Consider the following 15,828-nt stretch of genomic DNA (forward strand, 5'->3'; position numbering starts at 1 on the left):
GAAAAGCAATGAGACACATTTTAGTATAAGTGTGTCTCATGCAATATTTGGGACATACTTATACTAAAATAATTTATCTGCAGTGTAGATCTCAGTGGGCACACTGTATTCGTCTGGCAACCCTATGACAGCTCTGCACACTTTTCTCTCGAGCCCAGAGTCAGCAATTGGTTCTTGTTAATTGTATTCCCTTTACAAAGGGCTTTTTCTGATGTGATCTCATTCCATCCTTGCAAACGAGGGGGAACCGGAGCCGACATCCTTGCCATTATCCCCATCTCACAGTGGGCACTGGGGGTAGGAGGCTGTCAGGGGTTCCCAACTGAGATCAGAGCAGCCCTGGCTGCACAGTGGAACCACCTGGAGGGATTTTAAATCACTCCCCTGTGTCTGGATGACGTGTACGATGTCTGCAACCTGCTTTGAAATGCGTCAAAAAATAAAATGGACGGATGCATGGGTAGGGGGATGATGGATAGATATGTGATAAAGCAAATACGGCAAAACATCGATGGTAGAAGCTAGGTGGTGGGTGTACAGGTGTTCACTGTACAATCTTTTAACTGTTTGGTGTGTTTGGAACTATTCATACAAGGTTGGGAGGAAAAGCACCCTGGATGCATAGGTCCCGCCCCGGCGCAATTAAATCAGAATCCATGCAGGTGAGGCCCGGGCAGCAGTGTCTTTTCAACGCGGCCCAGATGATCTGGGCTAACCCATCACTCCTCACTGTGCACCAGGCACCACCTGCAGGGTACAGGTGTCAGTGGTTACCCGACTGAGAGTGCATCCGAGTGTGGAGGCTTGGTTAAAACAAATTACCAGGCCTGGTCTCCAGATGTTCTAATCTAGTAGGTCTGGGGTAGGGGCTGAGAATTTGCATGTCTTAGAAGTTCCCGGGGTGTGCGGATGTTGCTAGTGCAGGGACCACACTTGGAGAAGCCCCGACCACACATACCAGGGCGGATCAGTGCTCAGAGTCCCGTAAGCCACACGCTGCATCTGCCAGTCAGAACGGGCCTTGCGTGAGCCCCGAAAGGTGGGGAGGTTTCCCCTGGAGGAGAGTGTGTTCTGCATGGAGGGAAGAGTAGAAGCAAAGATAAGGGGGCGGGGGGCAAGTGCCTGGGGATGAACTGAGGGAGGTGGGGATGCAGAGGGAATGGCCAGAGAGGAGGCAGGAGGGTAGCTCGTGCCAGATGGAAAGAGGGGTTGGATTTGATGGTGTTGGCAGTGGGAAGCTGGGGAAGGTCTATTAGCAGCAAAACGATGTGCCACATCATCGCCGTAGATTTGCCCTGGCAGCCCTGTGGAGCAGGTCGGAGAGGAGAGATGGAAGGTGGGCAGCGTTCTCCGGAGGCTACTGCGTGACGTGCGGGGTCCGCATAGATGATGATGAGCAAGTAACAGCTGGCATCGACCGAGGGCCTTCTAGGTGGCAGCCAGCGCTCTGGGCTCTCGCAGACATTACTGTCTAGTCTTCACAGCTGCCCTGCTTGGTCTAACACAGGTGAGGACACCCACTCGGAGGGGTAAAGGGATGCCCAGGTCGGGGTTTGAACCTGGGGCCACGTGCTTTGTGTGGGTGCTCACCCAAAGGCAAGCGGCAGGGGGGGCGGGAGGAGGCCAGCAGGTCCGTGCCTTGGTCCTCCCCTCCCCCAGAGGCATCAGGGCCCCTCTCAGAGCTCTTTGCGCTTGCCTGCTGAGGCCTGAGCTAGGAGAGGAGCGGCCACCCCTGTCCCCCGCCACCAGCCGGCAGCGCTGCTCTCCTGGCAAGCGGATGCTCAGCTGTGCCTCCCCCCACCCTGCCCCGGGCCCAGCGCCCACTCTCTGTCCCTCCTTGTCCAGGGCTCCCCACAGCTGCCGGCAGACCACACCTGTAGGCACTCAACTAAGGCTTCTGGAAGGAACACAACGTTGCTCCCTACCCCCTTCTACGTCCCTGCTGTCCTTGGGCCTGAGCAGGGGGCATTTCCAGGCACGTTCCCCAGAATTCCTGCATTTCAGGTGTCCCTCCAACCGGCCCCTACCGTGACCTCTCTATACCCAGGTAGTTCCATTACTGGAAAGGAGATGGGGGTGAGGGCAGGACCTGCAGGGTGAGTAATAGATAAAGTCATTAAAAAAATGCCTGCAAATGGTAAGCCTGTTAGCTGTTATTCTTATTATAACTGGGCTCCATGAATGCAGAGCTTAGGGACTTTGGCACCAATGACCAGGTTTAAAGAGGGACATTCATTAAGCACTGGAAGAGCTTTGTCAGATCTTGACCATCTTTTCTGTCCCTAAGAAGGGCTGCTTTTATACCAGGTCAGAAAGAGCTCACTGTACTTCTCTTAAAGAACCCCCCTCCTCCCCTCCCATCCCCTGGCCCAGGGCTGCAGCTCTCTGTTCTGTCCTCCACCAAGTCCAAGGCTTGCTCACCTCCTGGACACTGTCCACCTGAGAGCTCTTTGAGCGCATGCCCTGCCTCGCCCCCATCCCCCCTCAAGAGCCCCAAGCTAGAAGGACCTGCCTCTTAGATGCTGGGGCTGGGGCAGCATTGAGGAAGCTGTGGTTGTGCTTGCAGGAGAAGCCTTGTAGGCATGTGTGTGTGTGTGTGTGTGTGTGTGTGTGTGTGTGTGTGTGTGTACGCGCGCGCGCAGGCATGCCCATAGTTGAGTGTGCACACATGTGCATGTCCACATATCAAGGGTGTGGTTGGGGGCAGTGGTGGTGGTGTAGCCCCAGACCTGGCCTTCATTCAGACCCATTCGTGGGTCTTCCCTATTTGTGCAGGAGAAATGGGGCTCACCTGGTGAGGGAGGGTGATGGAAGCATTTCCTGGAAAGGCTCCTCGCTCGGGCTAGACAGTGGGGCTGTGTGTGCCCTGTCTCTCTCCCAGCCTCTCGTCCCCATCAGCCAACCACCTGTGAGCCTTCTTCCTCCCTGGGCTGAAGTGTGTAGCATGTGTGGGGAGCAGATGGGGGATGGTGTCCCTGGGCTTTTTCTCCCAGCTTCCCTCAGCCAACTATTTGCTGCCAGATGGATCTGGGTGCCGATGGGGCGTGCACAGGGAACGGCAGCCAGCTCCCAGCCACCCCATGGCCTTGCCCAATGAGGTGGGACACAGTTATGTTCTGGAAGTTCGGGGATCTGAGCAGGACCCAGACCAACAGGAACTGAGCCTGGTAAAGAGAACTCTCAGCCCTCCAGGAGGAAAGCCTTCTGGAGTCACTCCCGCCTCCCCAAGCTGGGCTCCACACTGTCTGCCCTCCCTGGGAATCTTCAGCCCACCAACTCTGCTTGAGCACGGACTCCAGCCTCTTATCCTTTTGCTGTTTTATTTATTGCACAAACACCACTGTAAGAGCAATAACATAAACCAAAGGAAAAAATCTCCCTCTGTTTCATGACCTTAACAGACAAGCTGTTCAATTTTCTTTGTTCCCTTCCCTGTCCATATTACCTCCCTCCTCCCTCCACCGCACCCCACTCCACTCTTTGGCTTCCTTCCTTGCCATAAGAGGAAAGGAGGGCAGGTTCCAGCACCTTCTGCAGCCTGCCGGGCTCTGCCCCCCTCACCTGGGGTAGGGGACGAGACAGGCCTGCAGCACAGAGGCTTGGGTGCCATCGTTGGCTGGCTGCCTCTCAGGAGCTGAGCTGGACCGGCCTGCGCACCCTGGGCTTGGCAGCTCCTTGGCTGGCTCCCCCCAGGGGTCTGAGCACCCAGGCCCAGTTGGCTACTCTAACTGGAAAGCTGGGGGCAGGCGGAAAGGGGACAGAAATGCAACCTGAACACGGGCCAGAGTCGGGGAGACCAGGGATCTGGGCTGGATGGATGACTAGCAATTGTTTTGCTTTCTTGCCCTCGTCGCAGTCCTGCTCACTCCCCAAAGAGGATATTAAGAGCTGTTTTTCTGGGGATGGTGTGATTCAGTCATTTCTAGCTCCCAGACTTCCCAATCGAGGTATGTGGACACTCTGAATTACCTGTCATCAGTGAGGAGGGGCTCTCGGCTTCAGGCTCCCAGGCTCCGGTCGCTCAGAGCCTTATTCAGTGTGAGCCATCAAGGCTTGACTCGGGGAGAAAATCGTACCCAAGGTCTGGAGAAGGTGTAGCAGGGGAGGGCAGGCGTGGGTTAACTTCCCACTCTGACCATTCGGGCTTGAGGCCTCCGACTTCTCATCTGTTGAGTGGAAGGAATGGCAGCCTGCCTGCAGACTTCACGGGGCATCTGAGGGGTCATCAGAGGGGAGGGGGTATGTGTGATCCCTGACTCCAGCCTTTCCACGGAGCCACCTCACCTGCCCCCAGGCCAGCATCCTAACCACTCTCACGCACGGCCAGGGAACTCTCTCCCCAGGGCTGGACCTCTTAGCCAAGAGCTTGAGTGGAGCTAGTGGGTTAAAGGGAGAGCGGAATAAAGTCAAACCGTAGCCCGTAGCACGGATAGTGCAAAGCAGTGTGTAAGCCCTGAATGACTTGTATTTGATTCCAGTTCTGGGGATGTCTGGTCGAGGCTGAGTTTTGCACATGCACAGCTGGGTGAGGCGAGAGATCCAGAGTGTGCTGGCTGGCGGGGACAACAGCTGGCACACTTCACACGGGGCAGCAGAGCCTTACGTGTTACTGTGTGGTTTGGAATTGCACCGGTCGGGACACATCATCTGTTAAGTCAGTGCACACTCTTCACAACATCCGTGCGTGACTCCCAAAAGTCTGTTACTGCTGGTTTCCTGGAAATACTGAAGAACTAGTCTTGTAGAAAGGTCTCACCAACGGCCGCCCCAGTCCCCGTCACCATGCACAGCAGAGTAAGAAGCTGTGTGTTGCTGTAGGAGGAAGACAAACGAGACCTTGGAAGAACTTTCTGTCTGGAGAGGCGAGGGCCGCTTCTCCCACCTGTCTAGACTGGAGAGTGACCCAGCCACAGTGGGCCGATCAATGAATTCATTCGGTCAGTAGGCATCTGTGGAGCACTTGCTCTACTCACGGTGCCACCACCTTCACAAGCGTTTCCTCCCATGCCACGTCCGTGACGTAGCTGTCATTACTGCTGGTGTTGATGTCATTGTCCCTCTTTTAAAGAGAAGGGAGGCAGTGGTGCCCAGTGATTCACACACAGTGTCTGGCCTGGCCCCGCCTGGGATCGTGCCCATTGACTAGCTCAGGGAGAGAGGCCGGGCACGCACAGTCCACGCTCTCGTCACCACCCCCCACCTGCCTTCCCGAAAGCCTGGGGGAAGCTTCCTCCACGCAAGCGTGGAGCCACCCATGCAGCCATGTGTGAGCAGCTGCCCCACTGGGCATTCGGGATGGGAGCCTCGCATGCACTCATTTAACAGACATCGGGGCTGGGGATCCAGAGGTGACTATGACCCTAGTCTTGTCAGCTCTTAGCAGGCCCGTTAATACCTTTGCTTCTCAGCCCACACTGGATTCAGAAAACGTCTCCAATCAGTTACCTTGAGCAGAATTATCACCTGCCACATTTTCCTTCTCAAAATCGGCTGCTTTATGAGTATCTAAAATTTCAGCCGTGAGTGGGCACATTATCTAGAGTCCCTTTGGCAAAGAGCAGAGATTCCCTGCCTTTGTTCCATCTTTTATTTTATTTATTTATTTATTTATTTATTTATTTATTTATTTATTTATATTTTGTTGTTGTTGTTCCATCTTTTAGTCATTGTCTCATTCAACAAATAATTCAGGGTCTACATGTCAGGTATTGTATTAGGAGCCGGGGATACAGAGCGGAGCTAGAAGGACATGAGCCCTGCGCGTAGGAGTTTACAGCCTTTAACCAGACAGTTCCCCCATCGTGCTCTCAGGTATTCTGAAGGACTTAGGTGTCTTGTTCAGGAGTGGCTCCCTCAGGCATGGCATTCCCAGGGTCCCACGGTGACCCCGACTCAGCCCATCTTGTCTGCTGGGAATGATGAGCCACTGGGCAGCGCCCAAGGACCAGGCGTTGGTTGATCCTTCCCTTTGGAAGAGGGCGGAGGACGCGTGGAACTCTCTCGGTCTCCTGGCTCTTGATCCAGCCCTTCTTGTGAGAGGTGCCCCAGTGGACAGACTTAGCAGGGCCTCTGCCAAGGGGAGGCCATTCCTCTCAACTCCCAGAAAGAGGGCAAAAGAAGAATCTTGTTTCTCCTAATGGAGCCTGTTGGCTTGGGAAACGGGGCATCAGCAGTTGGGCTGATGTGGAATCCAGGCCCAGAACCCAAGGCATAAGTAAGATTTTATTTGTTTATTTGAGTGAGAGAGACAGAGGTGGTGAGAGAGAGTACAAGCAGGGAGGAGAGGGAGAAGCTCAGCAGGGAGCCCGATGCAGGACTCGATCTCAGGACCCGGGGATCATGACCTGAGCCAAAGGTAGACTGTTGGCCAGCTGAGCCACCCAGGTGCCCCTGACTTTCAGCCTTTTAAGGACATGACTGCTTCTGGGACTGATGCTTACTGACAAAAGGCCAGCAAATATGAGAAAGTAAGGAGGTACCAGGCCGCCTAGAGCAGGACCCCGAGGCTAGAACAGTGGTTCCCCCAGTGTGGCCCCGGACTCAGCTGCGCCTGGGAACTTGCTAGAAAAGCAAAGTCTTGCGCCCCACCTCAGAACCACTAAATCAGAAATGCTGGGGAAGGGGCCCAGCAGCCTATTTTGCCAAGCCCTCCAGGCGGTTCTGCTGCATGCTAAAATGTGGGAACCCCTGGGCTGGAGATCACAAACCGGCTGTCAGGGGGCCAAATTCTTTCACAGATGTGTTTTGTTTGGCTTCTGTCATCAGCTGGAGCTGAGCAGCAGCTGCCCGAGGAGCGGCTGCGCCCTTCGGAGGGGGGTACAGTCCTCCCCTGCTGCTCCCTTCCGCCTTGCACCAGCTGGCCTCGCTTACTGGGCTGCCCAGCCCCTGGCAGCCGGCCTCTGAGTCTGCAGCCCGGGCCCTGGGTCGGGGGACCGGAGAGGCGGCGGCTCTGCTCTGGCTGATCCTGGACATCAGGAGGTCAGGAGAATGTCCCGAGAGGCTGAGTTACCCGGCCCAGCAGGAAATAGGAACAGGGTAGCCTGTTCTCTAATTCCCCAAACCAGCAGCCAGGTCCTGCTGCTTTCACTTCAGGATTTGGTTTGAAGTGTTGTGAATTCCCAGCACATCACACACACCCACATTCAACTGTAAGTCCAAAAATACCTTCCACAGCCAAATAGAGATGATTTTTACATTCCCCATACCTTGGATTATCTGCCTGGCTGCTCTGTGCCACCCCCGCTGTTGGCCCAGGGATGAGCAGTGACTGGAAAGAGACGGCTAACGCAGAGGAACAGAAGGGCCACAGAGGGACAGAAGGGCCGGTGGCTGCAGCTCTGGGGCAGCGAACGGCTCAGCCTGGGGTGGGGATCGGCCTACCCCAGAAGTAGAAGTACAGGTGGGGTCCAGGGAGGCTGGGAGGCCCAGGGGCTGTGGTGAGGTGCAGGGGGGAGTGGGGGGATGGATGGAGCAAGTGGAGCTGGAGCTGGAGCTCGCAGGGCTGAGGCTGGAACAGGTCATCATGACTGACAATGGACCCAGAACCCAGCATGGAGTGGGATGGAGTGGGACGGAGTGGGATGGAGTGGGAGGTGGGGAGGAAGCTCTGGGTGGTGGGACCGGGACTGAGCTGGACTCAACCTTGGACACAGGTGTGGCGGAGACCCGGGACACATCCCTGCTCTGCACCCGACCCCCCCCCGACCCCACCAGGCCACACCAGCGCCCACCTTCCTTCTGGAAGGAACACATCTCTGTAGCAGCCCCGTCTGGAGACAGGAAGCAGGCTGGCTAAGAGCACAGGCTTTGCCACCAAAGGGCTCTGAGGTCCTATCCCGGCTCAGCCACTCCCTGCGTGACTCTGGACAAGCGACCCTACCTCTTCGTTTGCTCATCCCTCAAAAGTCCAGAAAGCCAATGTTACAGGCATGCGGTGAGGATAAAATGAGATAACATTTGTGAAACAATTAGCACACTGTCATGGAATAAAGAACACAATAAGCTTAGGTATAATTATAATTATCAGAGAACAGAAACCATGTATTTTCACCGGAAGACTAGGTATTGAATTTGGCAAGTTGGAGTCATTGGCGAGGAAAATGGATTCGGATGTGAGCATTGACGAGTGAGCGGAAAATCGAGGAATTCTCGAAAGAGGGCGCTCCCCAAAGAAAGAGACGTGGTCCGCCCCTAATATTTGGGGCCTGTGGCATTTCTTGGGGCCCTTGATGAGTGTCGGAAGGAAGATCCAGATTTACCTGATTGCCCCCTGCCCTTTCTTGCAAAGAAGATATTTCCTGCTGTGTTGGGGGCGGTGCTTGGGGTTTGGGAGGCAAAGAGCTGCCCTTCTTCCAATCTAAACGGGACAGGAAGGTACTAGGGCGCCTGGGTGGCTCCGTTGGTTAAGTGTCCAACTCTTTGTTTTCCCCTTGGGTCATGATCTGTGCTCAGTGGGGAGTCGGCTTGCCCTCCCCCTGCTTCTCCCCACCCCCCAACCCTACTCTCTCTCTCTCTCTCTGTCTCTAAAATGAATAGGCAAAGTATTTTTAAATAAATAAAAAGGACAGTACTGGGGGCCTGGACCCCTCCAGTCCTTTCAGTCTCCACCCCTCCCCACTGCTAGATCACCCCCAGGTCCACTGTTCCTTCTGACTCAGGTTCATTGCTCCAGGAGAGACAAGCCCTGAAAAGAGGGCCTGGAGGGGGGGGATTAGCATCCATGCATCTCTGATTCTGTCCAGCTGTGTAAATGGCTTAGCGAAGACTAACGCAGCCCATAATTATCACAATTATAATGAGTGGGAGAGCACGATGCAGAAGTATAATCCAAATTAAACTGCAAAGGGGAGTACACTATCCCCCGAGGCTCTTTCTGCCCAAATACTGTGTGAGTCTAGGAGCCTAAGCATTCCTGGGGGCCCATCCTGGCAATCAGGTGACATGGAGACCAATTGATTTTTAAATTCACAGTTTTCCAGGAAAACCTCATGAGGCCTTGGAGAGGATTCACACCTTTCCTTGCGGGGGAGGCAGGTGTGGAGGAGAGCAGGACAGCCTGGAGGACAAAGGTGCAGATACCAGCTCTGCTCCGGGTTCAGGGCCTGGAGGGGGTTGAGGGCTGGGCCTGGCCCCGCTTTGTCTTGCACACAGGGCGAGGGGTTAGGAGCTCCAGACCAATTTGTACAGTTTGGTCTTGACCCCAGCTCACCTCTTTCCCTAGCTCCTTGTCAGCCCTCCTCGGCAAAGCCTCTTAAGGACTGACCGGTTTTAGGACAGCCTCCCTGGAAGTGGAGCCTGAGCTGGCCTTCCTGCCCAAGGGGTTAACAGGGAGAGCCCCTGGGAATCACCTGGGAGGGGCGAGGGGAGCAGGATGGAAGATGAAGATGCGCTCTCCAGGGAAGCCTGCCTGGTCCTGCTGCGAGCTCTGGGGCACGAATTACACCACAGAAGCTGGTACACCCAGGACAGGGGACTGGGCTTTTATGCTTCTGCATCAGTCGTGGTTGCCCCCTAGTCTCCCAGACATAACTCCAGGAGGAGACTGCCCTGGGCTCAGGGCCAGCCTCTCAAGAAGGGGGCGGGGGGGGGGGTGCTGGGGGGGGGGATGGGAACTCTGGCCCAGGAATGGGGGTCTGGGCAGGGTGCCAACAGCACCTGCTACACAGCTATTCCAACCCCACATTTGTCCTCTCCTCTTTCTCTCTTGTGAAAAGCCACATTAATTAAACTCAAGAAGTTCCTCATGTATTTCTGAAGATCATAGAGAGGTCATTTGTGGGGTGGTTGGGAAGGGGAAAGTCTAAGGTTCTTCTGTATTCTAAAGTCTATAAGATTACACTCAAAAGTGAATAATTATTGGGATAATTCTTCCAAGACTAGTCACATGTAAAGGTTTATTTTAATAAATGTCCTTACAATGAAATTTCATGCTGACTGGCTTCTCAAGAGGGCGCTGTGAAATAGCTATTATTATTATTATTATTTATTATTATTATTATTATTATTCCCACTGCACAAACTGTTGGTCAGTGGTGGAGTATTTTACTGAAGGTGACTCAGCTAGTCAAAGTAGTCCATTTCTTTTTTTTTTTTTTTAAGATTTTATTTATTCATTCATGAGAGACACACACACAGAGAGAGAGAGAGAGAGAGAGGGCAGAGACACAGGCAGAGGGAGAAGCAGGCCCCATACAAGGAGCCCGATGTGGGACTCAATCCCAGGACTCCAGGATCAGGCCCCGGGCCGAAGGCAGGCGCCAAACCGTTGAGCCACCCAGGGGTCCCAAGTAGTCCATTTCTAACAGTAAAATTTCAGGTAGTATCACAGACATCTGGGGACTATTTTGGTTAGGAGGGCTCTTTCCTCAAAAGAGCTCTTTAAATCATCAACCTCTTAGCCCTCCTCCAAAGCATCAACCTCAAATGAAAAATATTTATCAACTGTCTTCAGGGTTCAAGACCCTCGTAGTGTCTGGGGACTTTAAAAAGATTGTGGCATCTGCCTAAGATCCTTTCAGTCCAACCAGGGACCCAGATATATAAGAAACAGGGAGGTTGGATCAACTGGCAACCAAGTGGATGGGTGGGCGTCATAGGAAATGGGTGTGGGGGGTCTCCTGAAGGGGAGGAGTGCTCCAGGCTGGCCTTGGAGAAGGGCGGGTCTTGAATCAGCTAGATCCAAGCTAGCTGCTAAATAATCCCTTCCTGCCAGCTGGTTGTCACGGGGAGACCCGTGCCAGGCAGTGGCACATCCATCCGCTCATCCATTCATTCACACAACACGTGTCAGCTGAGTTCCCACTACATGGCAGGCTCCGTGCTTGGCTCTGAGGAGGCAGTGAGGAGAGTGCTCCCCCTGAAGCTCACCATCTAACGCAGACATGGCCCACACTGCCGTCATCTTTCCAGACCCTAATCTTGGGTCCTGAGCAGTCCAGGCTGGGAAATGCTCTGAACAGCAGTGTCTGTTCTGGACTTCACTCAACTCTAAATAAGCAAGTGATCAGTTTGTTAACCTCCCTAGAGAGAAGAGGTTTTAGAGGAGGGAGGGTGTCCCCCAGGAATGCTTTTGGCGCATGTAACAAAAACCACCACCAGAATGACCTTAAAAGTGAGGACGTGTTTAACCACTCCAAGGTGGTTAGAGATAACTGCAGCTGCTGGTCTTTGCTCCCTGGCTCAACAGCCTCAGGATATCCTGTGATCCTCTCGGCCTGTCTCTCATGGTGCCAGGATGGCTGCCGTAGCTCAAGACGTCGCATTCCTCTGCAAGACAGGAAGGTGGCAGGATGGAAGGGGTTGGTGCCAGCTGACTCTGTTCTCCTGTAAGGAAAGCAGCGCTCTCTTAGAATCTGTAGCTGACCTCTGCTTACTTCTTGTGGGCTGGAACTATGCACCTTCAGTGACTGAAGGGGGTGAGGGGTGGATGTCAGGGAGGCAACCACTAGTGTTGCCCCAAGAAGAGCCGTGGACTTCCTCGTATGAGCCTAGGCACTGAGCTTCTGCCCCTGGCTCCTGCCAGAGCAACTTCTGGACTGATCTGAGTCCCTCCTGCTGAATCATAGACCTGCTTCATCCTAGCCCACCCTCTTCCCCTTCTGCACGTGGGGACCCTCCTGCCCCTCTCCGTGCCCCTCCCCTCCCCGCCCCACTACCAGCTGCGACCTCCCCCATCCCATTCCCCACATCTGCCTTCTGCCCTCCTGCTTTCCACTTTACTTTTTTACCCACCATGAAATCCCTTTGGGAAAGGAAAATGGGAGGGAGGATGAAAGAGGAGGGAAAGTGTTAATTAAACACCAGATGTTTAACTCTGTTAATTAATGGCTCTGTTACCCGGAGTGGCATCAGCCCTCTCTTATCTGTCTCCTTCACCCTCATGACATTGGTGCAGGGGGCCTGAGACCAGGATAGGGAAGATGGAGAAAGTGGGCCAGGGTGACCCTGAGGAGGTGGTTCCCTTGTCCAGGAGGGGGGAGCGTAGACGTGCTGGCATATCGGCTTTGGGAACAGAGAGATCGGGAACGGTGGGAGAGACACTGAAGGCCTGAGGTCACAAACAGACAGGTTTTGTTTGGTGCACGTGGGGATTTCAAAAAATGCAAGTTAATTACCAGCATTTAAAAAATAAGGGGGGCAGCCCTGGTGGCTCAGCGGTTTGGCACTACCTTTGACCCAGGGCGTGATCCTGGAGAACCGGGATCAAGTCCCACGTCGGGCTCCCTGCATGGAGCCTGCTTCTCCTTCTGCCTGTGTCTCTGCCTCTCTCTCTCTGTGTGTGTTTCTCATAAATAAATAATTTTTAAAAAATAAAAAATAAGGGAATGGCACATAAATCCAAATGTGTAGATATTCTTTAAAAATGGACAGGTCGCGGCCCGTGTCAGCTGGAGAAGAGGGAGCTGAGTGGCGGCTGTCCTGTCCAGACGGGGTCCATGCTTCCCATCCTCCACTGTGTTCCCTCCCTATCCACCTGGTTCGTGTGTCTTTGCTGCCCCTGAGGACTCCTGGGCTTGGGATCCACTGCAGAGGTACAAGCGCCGGGACTTGACAATGGATTGGACGTAGGAGATGAGGAGTCTGGGAATGCTGAGACATGAGCCTCAGGGTACCTAGGGGGGCTGCAGTTCCTTTGACAGAAATGGGGGATCTGGGGGGAGCAGGTTAAGAGAGAAAGATGGCAAATTAATTTGGGGCAGGCTGCAGTGGGCCTGTTGTGGAGATGGCCATGGGGTCTGGAGTTCAGAGTGAGGGGCTGGAGATCTGGGGAACTGACGGAGCCGGGGTGCAAGTGGGAACCCCGGAAGGAGGGAGTGGGAGCTGAGATCACCCTGGGAGCAGGTCAGAGTGAGAGAAGACCGAATTGAGACTAGAACCTTGGAGAACCACATACCTGGGAGAAAGAGCTAGAAATGAAAGTTAGGGCCAGCAGAGAGGTTGGGAGGAAGCTGGACGTGTGACGACAGAGAAGGGAGTATGGTGTCCAAGGTTGATGGCGCCTTCCACTTTTATTTGCCTTGAAGCCCCAGGGATACTTCCAGCAAGCTCTGGGGCTGAAGCCCTTGCTCCTCCTGCTGCCATTTGCTGGCTCCCCAAAGACCCATGAAACCGACCATTGACATCGTGGCAGTGTTACTCTTTTCAGGACACCCGGAGTCTTTTTCTCAAATAACTTTAGAATGAAAGACTTTGTCCCTGATGGGAAGTTTCAGTATCATCCCAAGAAATGACCCACTAGGTAAGCAGCCGCCCTGCGTCAGTGTGCGCGGAAGGAGGGGTGCAGCGTCTGGAACTGACACGGACACACAACTCTTTGCCACCCCAAAGACTCTCTCCTCCCTCGGAAAGGCTGAAGGAGCAGGGCTGTGGAGCCGGAGAGGCCTGGGGCTAGTCCCCAGCCTGTGTGGGGCCCCCCTTCTTCTCAGCTCTCCAGCGTGGCTTTGTACACGTGTGGGAGGAGGGCAGCCTGCCGGGGTTTCTGGGCTGCAGTCTGGGCCCGGCCCCCCAGCAGAGGTTCCCTCCCGCTCGCTCCGACACCCCCAGCACAGAAGGCAGCAGATGTTACTGGTCTCACTTCATTTCAATAGATTTACAAGCATCCCTTTATGTGTTACTGAAAAATTGGGTGTAAATCCTATTTTAAGAACACAGTGGAACTCATTACTTGAAGAACGCTTCGGAAAATCCTTTCGAGAAGTGAATAATAATCAGCCTTTGGTAAAACTTGTGCGCCGACGTTCAAGAATTTCTTCCCGTGAAGCGCAGTTCACCTGGAAGGCCTCTCCCACGATCTCCTTTTCCCGTTTGGTGGAGGTCCTTCCCCCCCATCACACTGCTCCCCTTCCATGTGTGTGGTCTCCCCCTTACTTTGGTCCCCTCTCCCCAGCCCTCGGGCTCCCACACCATGCCCCCGGCCAGGGCTCAGCGGCCTCTTCCCCCAACACTCGGCCCCCAGACTGTGGGGCCATGACTTGCCCGTGACCCCCTTACTGGCCGCTGCTCTTCCTTCTTCCACATTTCAGGGCCCAGATGCACCTCCGGGTGTCAGAAATGTTTGCCACTTGTAAACAGTTGGGTGGGAGTGCATCTGGTGGGGGTGGTGGGCAGAGTCATGGCCCATGTCCTTACCCCCAGAACCTCTGAGGGTGTCACCTTATGCAGCAGAAGGGACTTTGCAGATGTGATTCAGCTAAGCCCTGGGGTGGGGAGGTCATCGGGATTATTAGCCTGGTGGGCCCATCGTCATCTCAAGGGTCCTTAAAAGCCGAGACCTTTTCCCAGCTGTGATAGAGGGAGCTGTGGGTGTGGAAGGATGGCTAGAGGGAGGCGGTGTTGCTGGCTCTGGAGATGGGATATGGGCAGCCTCTGGAAGCTAGAGAAAGCAAGGACATGGATGCCCCCCTGGAGCCCCCGGGAAGGATCGCAGCCCTGCCGACACCTTGACTTTTTAGCCCAGGGAGACCCATGTCGGACTCCCAGCCCGTAGAACTGTAAGAGGACGAGTGTGTAGTCTGAGGCCACCAGGTCTGTGGTCACTGGTTACAGCAGCGCCAGGAGGCCGAGACAGTGGCAACCACACGGTCTGTCGGGAAGGCTGGCCTCACCCCCAACCTCCTCTCCCTTGCCTCCCCCCACCTCGTGCTCACGGACTCACCCGAAATCCTCCCCTTTCCCTAGTGATTCCAGCCAGTTATGAGGTCTCCCGGGTGCCCCCCTCTCCTGCTGCCCACACCTCATCCCTGAGCCACTCGACGTCCCAGCCACGCAGCCGAGATGTGGATGGACAGGATGGGGCTCGCTTTGCTCCCATCAAGGGTGAGGGTGTCTTGCGGGAGAGAGAATGAGGGGCTGGCAGGGGGCCCACGCTGAGGGGAGGGCAGAGGGAAGACCCGGGCATTTGCGGGGTCAGCAGCACACCTCCTGAGAGCTCCTGGTCCTCCTTCCTCAGCCCAATGGATCTTGGGAGCTCTTTTTTTTTTTTTTTAATTGTGGCAACATACACAGAAGATAAAATTTACCACCTTAGCCGTTTAGAAGTGAACAGCTCAGTCGTATTGGTGCATTCACACTTGTGCAACCGTGACGGCCATCCAAGCCCAGAACATCCATCTCTTGCAGACTGACACTCTGCACCCATTAAATAACAACCCCCCACAACCCCGTCTCCCTGGTCCTGGCAACCACCACTCTAATGTCTCTACTATGAATCTGCCCATTTAAGTGGAATCACATAGTATTTGTCCTTTTGTGTCTGGCTTATATTAATTCAGTCTTAGGTCCTCGAAGTTTATCCGGGCTGTAGCGTGTGTCAGAATTTCCTTCCTTTTTAGGCTGAATAATGGTCCATTGCACGTACGACCACATTTTGTTCACGGTTCATCTGCCAGTAGACACCGAGGTTGCTTCCCTCCTTTCGGCTGTTGTGAATAATGCTGCTGTGGGTGCGGGTGTACAAACACCTTTTCGAGTCCCTGCTTTCAGTTCTTTGGGGTGTATACCCAAAGTGGATTTGCTGGATCAGATGGCGATTCTACTTTTAATTTATTGAGGAACCACGATATTGTTTTACATTGCAGCTGCACCATTTTACATTCCCATCAACCCAGTTTAGCCAGTTGTGAGCGTACAGGTCGGTGGCATTAAGTGCGTTCACAGGTCGGCACCACCCATCTCTTTGGGAGCACGGGCTCTCCGGGTGTGGAGGAACCACGCTCGGAGCGTGAGCGGAATTGGGCCCTCTTTGCAAAGGTTTACGTCGAGTAAGTCAATCTGTCATTGAAACCCCAAGGAAGCCTGGGCCGTTAGCTGGATTTGCCTTCTATTTTTGAG

General features: G+C 54.3%; 1 protein-coding gene across 6 annotated transcripts in view; it reads left to right on the top strand.

The window, feature by feature from the left end:
- The window catches only part of SEMA5B (semaphorin 5B), a 118,005-nt gene that overhangs the window by 52,154 nt on the left and 50,023 nt on the right, over positions 1-15,828 (top strand). Inside the window, exons 1-2 of one of the 6 annotated variants that reach the window (XM_041723896.1) lie at positions 946-1,039; positions 1,289-1,507. The exons of the other annotated variants lie outside the window; for them this stretch is intronic. The gene's annotated coding sequence lies outside the window, so the exon portion shown is untranslated. Of the gene's footprint in view, positions 1-945; positions 1,040-1,288; positions 1,508-15,828 lie in introns of those variants that run through there. 6 annotated transcript variants of the gene reach the window in all.

This window comes from Vulpes lagopus, chromosome 1 (assembly GCF_018345385.1).
Source record: "Vulpes lagopus strain Blue_001 chromosome 1, ASM1834538v1, whole genome shotgun sequence".
NCBI lineage: Eukaryota > Metazoa > Chordata > Mammalia > Carnivora > Canidae > Vulpes > Vulpes lagopus.